Source organism: Ptiloglossa arizonensis, chromosome 7, assembly GCF_051014685.1.
Source record: "Ptiloglossa arizonensis isolate GNS036 chromosome 7, iyPtiAriz1_principal, whole genome shotgun sequence".
Lineage (NCBI taxonomy): Eukaryota > Metazoa > Arthropoda > Insecta > Hymenoptera > Colletidae > Ptiloglossa > Ptiloglossa arizonensis.
In genome coordinates, this window is record NC_135054.1 from 661,115 (window position 1) to 675,874 (window position 14,760).

Below are 14,760 nucleotides of genomic sequence, written 5' to 3' on the forward strand. Positions count from 1 at the left end.
AAACTTTGCGGATTGGTCAATCCGTTCGCGAGATATGGCAGTTTTGAGGTAAGAAACGCTTGAGAAACTCCAAAATTTCGCAGTTCTCATTGTCGAAACGAATAACTAGAACGGCCTAGGGGAAAACTACTCATACCGTTGTAATGGGGCGAGTTTCTACGTTCAGGTGCAAGAGAAATTTTGCGGATTGGTCAATCCGTTCGCGAGATTTGGCAGTTTTGGGGTAAGAAACGCTTGAGAAACTCAAAATTTTCGCAGTTCTGATGCTCGAAACGAATAACTAGAACGGCCTAGGGGAAAACTACTCAAACCATTGTAATCGGGCGAGCTTCTACTTTCAGATGCAAAAGAAATTTTGAGGATTGTCCAATCCGTTCGCGAGATATGGCAGTTTTGGGGTAAGAAACGCTTGAGAAACTCAAATTTTTCGCAGTTCTGATGCTCCAAACGAATAACTAGAACGGCCTAGGGGAAAACTACACATACCGTTGTAATGGGGCGAGTTTCTACTTTCAGATGCAAGAGAAATTTTGCGGATTGGTCATTCCGTTCGCGAGATATGGCAGTTTTGGGGTAAGAAACGCTTGAGAAACTCCAAATTTTCGCAGTTCTGAGGCTCGAAACGAATAACTAGAACGGCGTAGGGGAAAACTACTCATACCGTTGTAATGGGGAGAGTTTCTACTTTCAGATACAAGAGAAACTTTGCGGATTGGTCAATCCGTTCGCGAGATATGGCAGTTTTGAGGTAAGAAACGCTTGAGAAACTCCAAATTTTTGCAGTTCTGAGGCTCGAAACGAATAACTAGAACGGTCTAGGGGAAAGCTACTCATACCGTTGTAATCGGGCGAGTTTCTGCTTTCAGATGAAACAGAAATTTTGCGGATTGGTCAATCCGTTCGCGAGATATGGCAGTTTTGAGGTAAGAAACGCTTGAGAAACTCCAAATTTTCGCAGTTCTGATGCTCGAAACGAATAACTAGAACGGCCTAGGGGAAAACTACCCATACCATTGTAATCGGGCGAGTTTCTACTTTCAGATGCGACAGAAACTTTGCGGATTGGTCAATCCGTTCGCGAGATATGGCAGTTTTGAGGTAAGAAACGCTTGAGAAACTCCAAATGTTCGCAGTTCTGATGCTCGAAACGAATAACTAGAACGGCCTTGGGGAAAACTACTCATACCGTTGTAATGGGGAGAGTTTCTACTTTCAGATGCAACAGAAACTTTGCGGATTGGTCAATCCGTTCGCGAGATATGGCAGTTTTGAGGTAAGAAACGCTTTAGAAACTCCAAATTTTTGCAGTTCTAAGGCTCGAAACGAATAACTAGAACGGTGTAGGGGAAAGCTACTCATACCGTTGTAATCGGGCGAGTTTCTGCTTTCAGATGCAACAGAAATTTTGCGGATTGGTCAATCCGTTCGCGAGATATGGCAGTTTTGAGGTAAGAAACGCTTGAGAAACTCCAAATTTTCGCAGTTCTGAGGCTCGAAACGAATAACTAGAACGGCCTAGGGGAAAACTACTCATACCGTTGTAATAGGGCGAGTTTCTACTTTCAGATGCAACAGTAATTTTGCGGATGGGTCAATCCGTTCGCGAGATATGGCAGTTTTCAGGTAAGAAACGCTTGACAAACTCCAAATTTTCGCAGTTCTCATTGTCGAAACGAATAACTAGAACGGCCTAGGGGAAAACTACTCATACCGTTGTAATCAGGCGAGTTTCTACTTTCAGATGCAACAGAAATTTTGCGGATTGGTCAATCTGTTGGCGAGATATGGCAGTTTTGAGGTAAGAAACGCTTGAGAAACTCCAAATTTTCGCAGTTCTGAGGCTCGAAACGAATAACTAGAACGGCCTAGGGGAAAACTACTCATACCGTTGTAATGGGGCGAGTTTCTACGTTCAGATGCAAGAGAAATTTTGCGGATTGGTCAATCCGTTCGCGAGATATGGCAGTCTTGGGGTAAGAAACGCTTGAGAACCTCAAAATTTTCGCAGTTCTGATGCTCGAAACGAATAACTAGAACGGCCTAACAGAAAACTACACATACCGTTGTAATGGGGCGAGTTTCTACTTTCAGATGCAAGGGAAATTTTGCGGATTGGTCAATCAGTTCGCGAGATATGGCAGCTTTGGTGTAAGAAACGCATGAGAAACTCAAAATTTTCGCAGTTCTGAGGCTCGAAACGAATAACTAGAACGGCCTAGGGGAAAACTACTCATACCGTTGTAATGGGGCTAGTTTCTACTTTCAGATGCAAGAGAAATTTTGCGGATTGGTCAATCCGTTCGCGAGATCTGGCAGTTTTGGGGTAAGAAACGCTTGAGAAACTCAAAATTTTCGCAGTTCTGATGCTCGAAACGAACAACTAGAACGGCCTAGGGGAAAACTACTCATACCGTTGTAATCGGGCGAGTTTCTACTTTCAGATGCAACAGAAATTTTGCGGATTGGTCAATCCGTTCGCGAGATATGGCAGTTTTGAGGTAAGAAACGCTTGAGAAACTCCAAAATTTCCCAGTTCTGATGCCCGAAACGAATAACTAGAACGGCCTAGGGGAAAACTACTCATACCGTTGTAACCTGGCGAGTTTCTACTTTCAGATGCAACAGTAATTTTGCGGATGGGTCAATCCGTTCGCGAGATATGGCAGTTTTGAGGTAAGAAACGCTTGACAAACTCCAAATTTTCGCAGTTCTCATTGTCGAAACGAATAACTAGAACGGCCTAGGGGAAAACTACTCATACCGTTGTAATCAGGCGAGTTTCTACTTTCAGATGCAACAGAAATTTTGCGGAATGGTCAATCTGTTGGCGAGATATGGCAGTTTTGAGGTAAGAAACGCTTGAGAAACTCCAAATTTTCGCAGTTCTGAGGCTCGAAACGAATAACTTGAACGGCCTAGGGGAAAACTACTCATACCGTTGTAATGGGGCGAGTTTCTACGTTCAGATGCAAGAGAAATTTTGCGGATTGGTCAATCCGTTCGCGAGATGTGGCGGTCTTGGGGTAAGAAACGCTTGAGAACCTCAAAATTTTCGCAGTTCTGATGCTCGAAACGAATAACTAGAACGGCCTAGGGGAATACTACTCATACCATTGTAATCGGGCGAGTTTCTACTTTCAGATGCAACAGAAATTTTGGTGATTGGTCAATCCGTTCGCGAGATATGGCAGTTTTGGTGTAAGAAACGCTTGAGAAACTCAAAATTTTCGCAGTTCTGATGCTCGAAACGAATAACTAGAACGACCTAGGGGAAAACTACTCATACCATTGTAATCGGGCGAGCTTCTACTTTCAGATGCAACAGAAATTTTGGGGATTGGTCAATCCGTTCGCGAGATATGGCAGTTTCGAGGTAAGAAACGCTTGAGAAACTCCAAATTTTCGCAGTTCTGATGCTCCAAACGAATAACTAGAACGGCCTAGGGGAAAACTACACATACCGTTGTAATGGGGCGAGTTTCTACTTTCAGATGCAAGAGAAATTTTGCGGATTGGTCAATCCGTTCGCGAGATCTGGCAGTTTTGGGGTAAGAAACGCTTGAGAAACTCAAAATTTTCGCAGTTCTGATGCTCGAAACGAACAACTAGAACGGCCTAGGGGAAAACTACTCATACCGTTGTAATCGGGCGAGTTTCTACTTTCAGATGCAACAGAAATTTTGCGGATTGGTCAATCCGTTCGCGAGATATGGCAGTTTTGAGGTAAGAAACGCTTGAGAAACTCCAAAATTTCCCAGTTCTGATGCCCGAAACGAATAACTAGAACGGCCTAGGGGAAAACTACTCATACCGTTGTAACCTGGCGAGTTTCTACTTTCAGATGCAACAGTAATTTTGCGGATGGGTCAATCCGTTCGCGAGATATGGCAGTTTTGAGGTAAGAAACGCTTGACAAACTCCAAATTTTCGCAGTTCTCATTGTCGAAACGAATAACTAGAACGGCCTAGGGGAAAACTACTCATACCGTTGTAATCAGGCGAGTTTCTACTTTCAGATGCAACAGAAATTTTGCGGAATGGTCAATCTGTTGGCGAGATATGGCAGTTTTGAGGTAAGAAACGCTTGAGAAACTCCAAATTTTCGCAGTTCTGAGGCTCGAAACGAATAACTTGAACGGCCTAGGGGAAAACTACTCATACCGTTGTAATGGGGCGAGTTTCTACGTTCAGATGCAAGAGAAATTTTGCGGATTGGTCAATCCGTTCGCGAGATGTGGCGGTCTTGGGGTAAGAAACGCTTGAGAACCTCAAAATTTTCGCAGTTCTGATGCTCGAAACGAATAACTAGAACGGCCTAGGGGAATACTACTCATACCATTGTAATCGGGCGAGTTTCTACTTTCAGATGCAACAGAAATTTTGGTGATTGGTCAATCCGTTCGCGAGATATGGCAGTTTTGGTGTAAGAAACGCTTGAGAAACTCAAAATTTTCGCAGTTCTGATGCTCGAAACGAATAACTAGAACGACCTAGGGGAAAACTACTCATACCATTGTAATCGGGCGAGCTTCTACTTTCAGATGCAACAGAAATTTTGGGGATTGGTCAATCCGTTCGCGAGATATGGCAGTTTCGAGGTAAGAAACGCTTGAGAAACTCCAAATTTTCGCAGTTCTGATGCTCCAAACGAATAACTAGAACGGCCTAGGGGAAAACTACACATACCGTTGTAATGGGGCGAGTTTCTACTTTCAGATGCAAGAGAAATTTTGCGGATTGGTCAATCCGTTCGCGAGATATGGCAGTTTTGGGGTAAGAAACGCTTGAGAAACTCCAAATTTTCGCAGTTCTGAGGCTCGAAACGAATAACTAGAACGGCGTAGGGGAAAACTACTCATACCGTTGTAATGGGGAGAGTTTCTACTTTCAGATACAAGAGAAACTTTGCGGATTGGTCAATCCGTTCGCGAGATATGGCAGTTTTGAGGTAAGAAACGCTTGAGAAACTCCAAATTTTTGCAGTTCTGAGGCTCGAAACGAATAACTAGAACGGTCTAGGGGAAAGCTACTCATACCGTTGTAATCGGGCGAGTTTCTGCTTTCAGATGAAACAGAAATTTTGCGGATTGGTCAATCCGTTCGCGAGATATGGCAGTTTTGAGGTAAGAAACGCTTGAGAAACTCCAAATTTTCGCAGTTCTGATGCTCGAAACGAATAACTAGAACGGCCTAGGGGAAAACTACCCATACCATTGTAATCGGGCGAGTTTCTACTTTCAGATGCGACAGAAACTTTGCGGATTGGTCAATCCGTTCGCGAGATATGGCAGTTTTGAGGTAAGAAACGCTTGAGAAACTCCAAATGTTCGCAGTTCTGATGCTCGAAACGAATAACTAGAACGGCCTTGGGGAAAACTACTCATACCGTTGTAATGGGGAGAGTTTCTACTTTCAGATGCAACAGAAACTTTGCGGATTGGTCAATCCGTTCGCGAGATATGGCAGTTTTGAGGTAAGAAACGCTTTAGAAACTCCAAATTTTTGCAGTTCTAAGGCTCGAAACGAATAACTAGAACGGTGTAGGGGAAAGCTACTCATACCGTTGTAATCGGGCGAGTTTCTGCTTTCAGATGCAACAGAAATTTTGCGGATTGGTCAATCCGTTCGCGAGATATGGCAGTTTTGAGGTAAGAAACGCTTGAGAAACTCCAAATTTTCGCAGTTCTGAGGCTCGAAACGAATAACTAGAACGGCCTAGGGGAAAACTACTCATACCGTTGTAATAGGGCGAGTTTCTACTTTCAGATGCAACAGTAATTTTGCGGATGGGTCAATCCGTTCGCGAGATATGGCAGTTTTCAGGTAAGAAACGCTTGACAAACTCCAAATTTTCGCAGTTCTCATTGTCGAAACGAATAACTAGAACGGCCTAGGGGAAAACTACTCATACCGTTGTAATCGGGCGAGTTTCTACTTTCAGATGCAACAGAAATTTTGCGGATTGGTCAATCCGTTCGCGAGATATGGCAGTTTTGAGGTAAGAAACGCTTGAGAAACTCCAAAATTTCCCAGTTCTGATGCCCGAAACGAATAACTAGAACGGCCTAGGGGAAAACTACTCATACCGTTGTAACCTGGCGAGTTTCTACTTTCAGATGCAACAGTAATTTTGCGGATGGGTCAATCCGTTCGCGAGATATGGCAGTTTTGAGGTAAGAAACGCTTGACAAACTCCAAATTTTCGCAGTTCTCATTGTCGAAACGAATAACTAGAACGGCCTAGGGGAAAACTACTCATACCGTTGTAATGGGGCGAGTGTCTACGTTCAGATGCAAGAGAAATTTTGCGGATTGGTCAATCCGTTCGCGAGATATGGCAGTCTTGGGGTAAGAAACGCTTGAGAACCTCAAAATTTTCGCAGTTCTGATGCTCGAAACGAATAACTAGAACGGCCTAACAGAAAACTACACATACCGTTGTAATGGGGCGAGTTTCTACTTTCAGATGCAAGGGAAATTTTGCGGATTGGTCAATCAGTTCGCGAGATATGGCAGCTTTGGTGTAAGAAACGCATGAGAAACTCAAAATTTTCGCAGTTCTGAGGCTCGAAACGAATAACTAGAACGGCCTAGGGGAAAACTACTCATACCGTTGTAATGGGGCTAGTTTCTACTTTCAGATGCAAGAGAAATTTTGCGGATTGGTCAATCCGTTCGCGAGATCTGGCAGTTTTGGGGTAAGAAACGCTTGAGAAACTCAAAATTTTCGCAGTTCTGATGCTCGAAACGAACAACTAGAACGGCCTAGGGGAAAACTACTCATACCGTTGTAATCGGGCGAGTTTCTACTTTCAGATGCAACAGAAATTTTGCGGATTGGTCAATCCGTTCGCGAGATATGGCAGTTTTGAGGTAAGAAACGCTTGAGAAACTCCAAAATTTCCCAGTTCTGATGCCCGAAACGAATAACTAGAACGGCCTAGGGGAAAACTACTCATACCGTTGTAACCTGGCGAGTTTCTACTTTCAGATGCAACAGTAATTTTGCGGATGGGTCAATCCGTTCGCGAGATATGGCAGTTTTGAGGTAAGAAACGCTTGACAAACTCCAAATTTTCGCAGTTCTCATTGTCGAAACGAATAACTAGAACGGCCTAGGGGAAAACTACTCATACCGTTGTAATCAGGCGAGTTTCTACTTTCAGATGCAACAGAAATTTTGCGGATTGGTCAATCTGTTGGCGAGATATGGCAGTTTTGAGGTAAGAAACGCTTGAGAAACTCCAAATTTTCGCAGTTCTGAGGCTCGAAACGAATAACTTGAACGGCCTAGGGGAAAACTACTCATACCGTTTTAATGGGGCGAGTTTCTACGTTCAGATGCAAGAGAAATTTTGCGGATTGGTCAATCCGTTCGCGAGATGTGGCGGTCTTGGGGTAAGAAACGCTTGAGAACCTCAAAATTTTCGCAGTTCTGATGCTCGAAACGAATAACTAGAACGGCCTAGGGGAATACTACTCATACCATTGTAATCGGGCGAGTTTCTACTTTCAGATGCAACAGAAATTTTGGTGATTGGTCAATCCGTTCGCGAGATATGGCAGTTTTGGTGTAAGAAACGCTTGAGAAACTCAAAATTTTCGCAGTTCTGATGCTCGAAACGAATAACTAGAACGACCTAGGGGAAAACTACTCATACCATTGTAATCGGGCGAGCTTCTACTTTCAGATGCAACAGAAATTTTGGGGATTGGTCAATCCGTTCGCGAGATATGGCAGTTTCGAGGTAAGAAACGCTTGAGAAACTCCAAATTTTCGCAGTTCTGAAGCTCGAAACGAATAACTAGAACGGCCTAGGGGAAAACTACTCATACCGTTGTAATCAGGCGAGTTTCTACTTTCAGATGCAACAGAAATTTTGCGGATTGGTCAATCTGTTGGCGAGATATGGCAGTTTTGAGGTAAGAAACGCTTGAGAAACTCCAAATTTTCGCAGTTCTGAGGCTCGAAACGAATAACTTGAACGGCCTAGGGGAAAACTACTCATACCGTTTTAATGGGGCGAGTTTCTACGTTCAGATGCAAGAGAAATTTTGCGGATTGGTCAATCCGTTCGCGAGATGTGGCGGTCTTGGGGTAAGAAACGCTTGAGAACCTCAAAATTTTCGCAGTTCTGATGCTCGAAACGAATAACTAGAACGGCCTAGGGGAATACTACTCATACCATTGTAATCGGGCGAGTTTCTACTTTCAGATGCAACAGAAATTTTGGTGATTGGTCAATCCGTTCGCGAGATATGGCAGTTTTGGTGTAAGAAACGCTTGAGAAACTCAAAATTTTCGCAGTTCTGATGCTCGAAACGAATAACTAGAACGACCTAGGGGAAAACTACTCATACCATTGTAATCGGGCGAGCTTCTACTTTCAGATGCAACAGAAATTTTGGGGATTGGTCAATCCGTTCGCGAGATATGGCAGTTTCGAGGTAAGAAACGCTTGAGAAACTCCAAATTTTCGCAGTTCTGAAGCTCGAAACGAATAGCTAGAACTGCCTAGGGGAAAACTACTTATACCGTTGTAATGGGGCTAGTTTCTACTTTCAGATGTAACAGAAACTTTGCGGATTGGTCAATCCGTTCGCGAGATATGGCAGCTTTAAGGTAAGAAACGCTTTAGAAACTCCAAAATTTCGCAGTTCTCATTGTCGAAACGAATAACTAGAACGGCCTAGGGGAAAACTACTCATACCGTTGTAATCAGGCGAGTTTCTTCTTTCAGATGCAACAGAAATTTTGCGGATTGGTCAATCTGTTCGCGAGATATGGCAGTTTTGAGGTAAGAAACGCTTAAGAAACTCCAAATTTTCGCAGTTCTGAGGCTCGAAACGAATAACTATAACGGCCTAGGGGAAAACTACTCATACCGTTGTAATGGGGCGAGTTTCTACTTTCAGATGCAAGAGAAATTTTGCGGATTGGTCAATCCGTTAGCGAGATATTGCAGTTTTGGGGTAAGAAACGCTTGAGAAACTCAAAATTTTCGCAGTTCTGATGCTCGAAACGAATAACTAGAACGGCCTAGGGGAAAACTACTCATACCATTGTAATCGGGCGAGCTTCTACTTTCAGATGCAACAGAAATTTTGGGGATTGGTCAATCCGTTCGCGAGATATGGCAGTTTCGAGGTAAGAAACGCTTGAGAAACTCCAAATTTTCGCAGTTCTGATGCTCGAAACGAATAACTAGAACGGCCTAGGGGAAAACTACTCATACCATTGTAATCGGGCGAGCTTCTACTTTCAGATGCAACAGAAATTTTGGGGATTGGCCAATCCGTTCGCGAGATATGGCAGTTTTGGGGTAAGAAACGCTTGAGAAACTCAAAATTTTCGCAGTTCTGATGCTCGAAACGAATAACTAGAACGGCCTAGGGGAAAACTACTCATACCGTTGTAATCGGGCGAGTTTCTACTTTCAGATGCAACAGAAATTTTGCGGATTGGTCAATCCGTTCGCGAGATATGGCAGTTTTGAGGTAAGAAACGCTTGAGAAACTCCAAAATTTCGCAGTTCTGATGCCCGAAACGAATAACTAGAACGGCCTAGGGGAAAACTACTCATACCGTTGTAATCGGGCGAGTTTCTACTTTCAGATGCGACAGAAACTTTGCGGATTGGTCAATCCGTTCGCGAGATATGGCAGTTTTGAGGTAAGAAACGCTTGAGAAACTCCAAATGTTCGCAGTTCTGATGCTCGAAACGAATAACTAGAACTGCCTAGGGGAAAACTACTCATACCGTTGTAATGGGGCTAGTTTCTACTTTCAGATGCGACAGAAACTTTGCGGATTGGTCAATCCGTTCGCGCGATATGGCAGTTTTGAGGTAAGAAACGCTTGAGAAACTCCAAATGTTCGCAGTTCTGATGCTCGAAACGAATAACTAGAACGGCCTAGGGGAAAACTACTCATACCATTGTAATCGGGCGAGCTTCTACTTTCAGATGCAACAGAAATTTTGGGGTTGGTCAATCCGTTCGCGAGATATGGCAGTTTCGAGGTAAGAAACGCTTGAGAAACTCCAAATTTTCGCAGTTCTGAGGCTCGAAACGAATAACTAGAACGGCCTAGGGGAAAACTACTCATACCGTTGTAATGGGGCGAGTTTCTACGTTCAGGTGCAAGAGAAATTTTGCGGATTGGTCAATCCGTTCGCGAGATATGGCAGTTTTGGTGTAAGAAACGCTTGAGAAACTCAAAATTTTCGCAGTTCTGATGCTCGAAACGAATAACTAGAACGGCCTAGGGGAATACTACTCATACCATTGTAATCGGGCGAGCTTCTACTTTCAGATGCAACAGAAATTTTGGGGATTGGTCAATCCGTTCGCGAGATATGGCAGTTTCGAGGTAAGAAACGCTTGAGAAACTCCAAATTTTCGCAGTTCTGATGCTCGAAACGAATAACTAGAACGGCCTAGGGGAAAACTACTCATACCATTGTAATCGGGCGAGCTTCTACTTTCAGATGCAACAGAAATTTTGGGGATTGGCCAATCCGTTCGCGAGATATGACAGTTTTGGGGTAAGAAACGCTTGAGAAACTCAAAATTTTCGCAGTTCTGATGCTCCAAAAGAATAACTAGAACGGCCTAGGGGAAAACTACTCATACCATTGTAATCGGGCGAGCTTCTACTTTCAGATGCAACAGAAATTTTGGGGATTGGACAATCCGTTCGCGCGATATGGCAGTTTCGAGGTAAGAAACGCTTGAGAAACTCCAAATTTTCGCAGTTCTGAGGCTCGAAACGAATAACTAGAACGGCCTAGGGGAAAACTACTCATACCGTTGTAATGGGGCGAGTTTCTACTTTCAGATGCAAGAGAAATTTTGCGGATTGGTCAATCCGTTAGCGAGATATGGCAGTTTTGGGGTAAGAAACGCTTGAGAAACTCAAAATTTTCGCAGTTCTGATGCTCGAAACGAATAACTAGAACGGCCTAGGGGAAAACTACTCATACCATTGTAATCGGGCGAGCTTCTACTTTCAGATGCAACAGAAATTTTGGGGATTGGTCAATCCGTTCGCGAGATATGGCAGTTTCGAGGTAAGAAACGCTTGAGAAACTCCAAATTTTCGCAGTTCTGATGCTCGAAACGAATAACTAGGACGGCCTAGGGGAAAACTACTCATACCATTGTAATCGGGCGAGCTTCTACTTTCAGATGCAACAGAAATTTTGGGGATTGGCCAATCCGTTCGCGAGATATAGCAGTTTTGGGGTAAGAAACGCTTGAGAAACTCAAAATTTTCGCAGTTCTGATGCTCGAAACGAATAACTAGAACGGCCTAGGGGAAAACTACTCATACCGTTGTAATCGGGCGAGTTTCTACTTTCAGATGCAACAGAAATTTTGCGGATTGGTCAATCCGTTCGCGAGATATGGCAGTTTTGAGGTAAGAAACGCTTGAGAAACTCCAAAATTTCGCAGTTCTGATGCCCGAAACGAATAACTAGAACGGCCTAGGGGAAAACTACTCATACCGTTGTAATCGGGCGAGTTTCTACTTTCAGATGCGACAGAAACTTTGCGGATTGGTCAATCTGTTCGCGAGATATGGCAGTTTCGAGGTAAGAAACGCTTGAGAAACTCCAAATTTTCGCAGTTCTGATGCTCGAAACGAATAACTAGGACGGCCTAGGGGAAAACTACTCATACCATTGTAATCGGGCGAGCTTCTACTTTCAGATGCAACAGAAATTTTGGGGATTGGCCAATCCGTTCGCGAGATATAGCAGTTTTGGGGTAAGAAACGCTTGAGAAACTCAAAATTTTCGCAGTTCTGATGCTCGAAACGAATAACTAGAACGGCCTAGGGGAAAACTACTCATACCGTTGTAATCGGGCGAGTTTCTACTTTCAGATGCAACAGAAATTTTGCGGATTGGTCAATCCGTTCGCGAGATATGGCAGTTTTGAGGTAAGAAACGCTTGAGAAACTCCAAAATTTCGCAGTTCTGATGCCCGAAACGAATAACTAGAACGGCCTAGGGGAAAACTACTCATACCGTTGTAATCGGGCGAGTTTCTACTTTCAGATGCGACAGAAACTTTGCGGATTGGTCAATCTGTTCGCGAGATATGGCAGTTTTGAGGTAAGAAACGCTTGAGAAACTCCAAATTTTCGCAATTCTGAGGCTCGAAACGAATAACTAGAACGGCCTAGGGGAAAACTACTCATACCGTTGTAATCGGGCGAGTTTCTACTTTCAGATGCGACAGAAACTTTGCGGATTGGTCAATCCGTTCGCGAGATATGGCAGTTTTGAGGTAAGAAACGCTTGAGAAACTCCAAATGTTCGCAGTTCTGATGCTCGAAACGAATAACTAGAACTGCCTAGGGGAAAACTACTCATACCGGTGTAATCTGGCGAGTTTCTACTTTCAGATGCAACAGAAATTTTGCGGATGGGTCAATCCGTTCGCGAGATATGGCAGTTTTGAGGTAAGAAACGCTTGAGAAACTCCAAATTTTCCCAGTTCTGAGGCTCGAAACGAATAACTAGAACGGCCTAGGGGAAAACTACTCATACCATTGTAATCGGGCGAGTTTCTACTTTCAGATGCAAGAGAAATTTTGCGGATTGGTCAATCCGTTAGCGAGATATGGCAGTTTTGGGGTAAGAAACGCTTGAGAAACTCAAAATTTTCGCAGTTCTGATGCTCGAAACGAATAACTAGAACGGCCTAGGGGAAAACTACTCATACCATTGTAATCGGGCGAGCTTCTACTTTCAGATGCAACAGAAATTTTGGGGATTGGTCAATCCGTTCGCGAGATATGGCAGTTTCGAGGTAAGAAACGCTTGAGAAACTCCAAATTTTCGCAGTTCTGATGCTCGAAACGAATAACTAGAACGGCCTAGGGGAAAACTACTCATACCATTGTAATCGGGCGAGCTTCTACTTTCAGATGCAACAGAAATTTTGGGGATTGGCCAATCCGTTCGCGAGATATAGCAGTTTTGGGGTAAGAAACGCTTGAGAAACTCAAAATTTTCGCAGTTCTGATGCTCGAAACGAATAACTAGAACGGCCTAGGGGAAAACTACTCATACCGTTGTAATCGGGCGAGTTTCTACTTTCAGATGCAACAGAAATTTTGCGGATTGGTCAATCCGTTCGCGAGATATGGCAGTTTTGAGGTAAGAAACGCTTGAGAAACTCCAAAATTTCGCAGTTCTGATGCCCGAAACGAATAACTAGAACGGCCTAGGGGAAAACTACTCATACCGTTGTAATCGGGCGAGTTTCTACTTTCAGATGCGACAGAAACTTTGCGGATTGGTCAATCTGTTCGCGAGATATGGCAGTTTTGAGGTAAGAAACGCTTGAGAAACTCCAAATTTTCGCAATTCTGAGGCTCGAAACGAATAACTAGAACGGCCTAGGGGAAAACTACTCATACCGTTGTAATCGGGCGAGTTTCTACTTTCAGATGCGACAGAAACTTTGCGGATTGGTCAATCCGTTCGCGAGATATGGCAGTTTTGAGGTAAGAAACGCTTGAGAAACTCCAAATGTTCGCAGTTCTGATGCTCGAAACGAATAACTAGAACTGCCTAGGGGAAAACTACTCATACCGGTGTAATCTGGCGAGTTTCTACTTTCAGATGCAACAGAAATTTTGCGGATGGGTCAATCCGTTCGCGAGATATGGCAGTTTTGAGGTAAGAAACGCTTGAGAAACTCCAAATTTTCGCAGTTCTGAGGCTCGGAACGAATAACTAGAACGGCCTAGGGGATAACTACTCATACCGTTGTAATGGGGCGGGTATCTACTTTCAGATGCAACAGAAATTTTGCGGATTGGTCAATCCGTTCGCGAGATACGGCAGTTTTGAGGTAAGAAACGCTTGAGAAACTCCAAATTTTCGCAGTTCTGAGGCTCGAAACGAATAACTAGAACGGCCTAGATGAAAACTACTCATACCGTTGTAATGGGGCGAGTTTCTACTTTCAGATGCAAGAGAAATTTTGCGGATTGGTCAATCCGTTCGCGAGATATGGCAGTTTTGAGGTAAGAAACGCTTGAGAAACTCCAAATTATCGCAGTTCTGAGGCTCGAAACGAATAACTAGAACGGCCTAGGTGAAAACTACTCATACCGTTGTAATGGGGCGAGTTTCTACTTTCAGATGCAAGAGAAATTTTGCGGATTGGTCAATCCGTTCGCGAGATATGGCAGTTTTGAGGTAAGAAACGCTTGAGAAACTCCAAATTATCGCAGTTCTGATGCTCGAAACGAATAACTAGAACGGCCTAGGGGAAAACTACTCATACCGTTGTAATCGGGCGAGTTTCTACTTTCAGATGCGACAGAAACTTTGCGGATTGGTCAATCTGTTCGCGAGATATGGCAGTTTTGAGGTAAGAAACGCTTGAGAAACTCCAAATTTTCGCAATTCTGAGGCTCGAAACGAATAACTAGAACGGCCTAGGGGAAAACTACTCATACCGTTGTAATCGGGCGAGTTTCTACTTTCAGATGCGACAGAAACTTTGCGGATTGGTCAATCCGTTCGCGAGATATGGCAGTTTTGAGGTAAGAAACGCTTGAGAAACTCCAAATGTTCGCAGTTCTGATGCTCGAAACGAATAACTAGAACTGCCTAGGGGAAAACTACTCATACCGGTGTAATCTGGCGAGTTTCTACTTTCAGATGCAACAGAAATTTTGCGGATGGGTCAATCCGTTCGCGAGATATGGCAGTTTTGAGGTAAGAAACGCTT